Below are 2664 nucleotides of genomic sequence, written 5' to 3'. Positions count from 1 at the left end.
GTGTAAATATCCATTCACTTTCATCGAGGGGCCCAATGGTATCATACTCTCACATAGAGGAATAAATTCCATTTTGATTATATGCATTCGTCATGTACTTCACATCATACCCAATGATGGCCTTTATAACTACCTTGTTCAGGATAGCATTTAACCATATCAAAGTATAATATGTCATACAATCAAAAACCAACATATACACCTCAGGTCTAAGGACACAAAGACATAACCATTATGAGATTTACTATTGATGACAATCCATGTAGTGACATCTCATGATTGGGTCATTCCAATATTCATCATCAATGAATACATATGAATTTTGGCCTCAACTTGTTTACTATTCACCATCAGTGAATAAAACCAAACATTCATAATAATCTTAATTCATGTTATTCCCATAACATGACTGATTATGGAGATTTAGAATAACCAACAATTATTCATGGATTAAACATGCTAATATAGAACACAGTAACTTAAATGAAAACGATCATACTGATAATGCTAAAAACGAACATATATTTCATAGCATTATTCCTCAAGAAAGACAAGCTTTTAGTTGCAATTGTTCTATTTACAAGTGATATTCGTTTAAATAATAAAAGGTGAAGACAAAAGACAGATTCGACGAATTGAAGACGCAAAGGTCCAAAAAGCTCAAAAGTATAAAATACAATCAAAGAGGTTCTAATTATTGATAAGAAACGTCTCGAAATTACAAGAGTACAAGATTCAAAACGCAAAGTACAAGATATTAAATTGTACGCAAGGACGTTCGAAAATCCGGAACCGGGACCAGAGTCAACTCTCAACGCTCGACGCAACGGACTAAAAATTACAAGTTAATTATGTATATAAATATAATATAATATATAATTAATTATATTAATTATATATATTATATTTATAAAAATCGTCGGCAAACAAAGAGCCAAATGTGGGTGAGCTGTAAAAACGATCTCCGCGACTCGCGGAGTTTGAAGACGAAAAGGGCCGCGAGTCGCGGAGCCCCAAATGTTGAAACTGCCTATAAAGCTCGCGCATTCTGATCGTAAAAAATATCAAAATAATTCAATCTCTCTCTCAATATATACGTAATATATATATATATATATATATATATATATATATATATATATATATATATTTTAATTTTAATTTTAATTATAATTCTAATAATAAGGGTATGTTAGCAATTATTGTAAGGGTGTAAGTCGAAATTCTGTTCGTGTAACGCTACGCTATTTTTAATCATTGTAAGTTATGTTCAACCTTTTTACATTAATGTCTCGTAGCTAAGTTATTATTATGCTTATTTAATCCGAAGTAATCATGATATTGGGCTAATTACTAAAATTGGGTAATTGGGCCTTGTACCATAATTGGGGTTTGGATAAAAGAACGACACTTGTGGAAATTAGACTATGGGCTATTAATGGGTTTTATATTAACTAAACAATACCTTGTTAATTTAATATACAAACTTATAATTCGACGTATTTATATATAACCACATACGCTTGACTGGGTACGGTGGGCGAGATATCTATAAATACCAATAATTATTCATTTTACCGGACACGGAACTGGATTAATAGTTAATAGACTTGTTGAAACAGGGGTGAATTACATTCAAGGGTAATTGGTGTAATTGTTAACAAAGTAGTAAAACCTTGGTTTACACGCAGTCGATAACCTGGTGTATTCATTAAACAAAGTATTAAAACCTTGTTACAATTCGAATCCCCAATTAGTTGGAATATTTGACTTCGGGAATAAGAATAATTTGACGAAGGCTTTCGCTCTTTATATTTATGACTGATGGACTATTATGGACAAATCCGTATGGACATATTAAATAATCCAGGACAAAGAACAATTAACCCATGGGCATAAAACTAAAATCAACACGTCAAACATCATGATTACGGAAGTTTAAATAAGCATAATTCTTTTATTTCATATTTAATTTCCTTTATTTTATATTTAATTGCACTTCTAATTATCGCATTTTTATTTATTGTTATTGTATTTAATTGCACTTTTAATTATCGTACTTTTTAATTATCGCAAGTTTATTTTACGCTTTAAATTAAGTCTTTTTAATATTTTACATTTTGTTTTAACTGCAACTAAAGTTTTTAAAATCGACAAACCGGTCATTAAACGGTAAAAAACCCCCCTTTATAATAATAATATTACTTATATATATATTTGTATTTTTATAAATGTAAACTAATATAGCGTTAAACTTTGTTTAAAGATTTTCCCTGTGGAACGAACCGGACTTACTAAAAACTACACTACTGTACGATTAGGTACACTGCCTATAAGTGTTGTAGCAAGGTTTAAGTATATCCATTCTATAAATAAATAAATATCTTGTGTAAAATTGTATCGTATTTAATAGTATTTCCTTGTAAAATTTAATAGTATTTTATACCCCTTAGCTTTAACTATCAAGTATTTTTGGCGCCGCTGCCGGAGAATCTTAAACGCCGAAAGCGCAACGCTAAATATTAAAAAAAAGATTTTTATTTTTAGTTTACTTTTATTAAAATTCACTTTTGTAAAAATACATTTTTAATTATTCGAAAATATAAAAAGAAAACAAAATTTTATATATATTTTTTTAAGATTTTGTTAAATATTTAAGTTTTA

The sequence above is a fragment of the Rutidosis leptorrhynchoides genome, chromosome 3, assembly GCF_046630445.1.
Source record: "Rutidosis leptorrhynchoides isolate AG116_Rl617_1_P2 chromosome 3, CSIRO_AGI_Rlap_v1, whole genome shotgun sequence".
Classification (NCBI taxonomy): domain Eukaryota; kingdom Viridiplantae; phylum Streptophyta; class Magnoliopsida; order Asterales; family Asteraceae; genus Rutidosis; species Rutidosis leptorrhynchoides.
Note: the sequence above shows the minus strand (reverse complement) of the source record.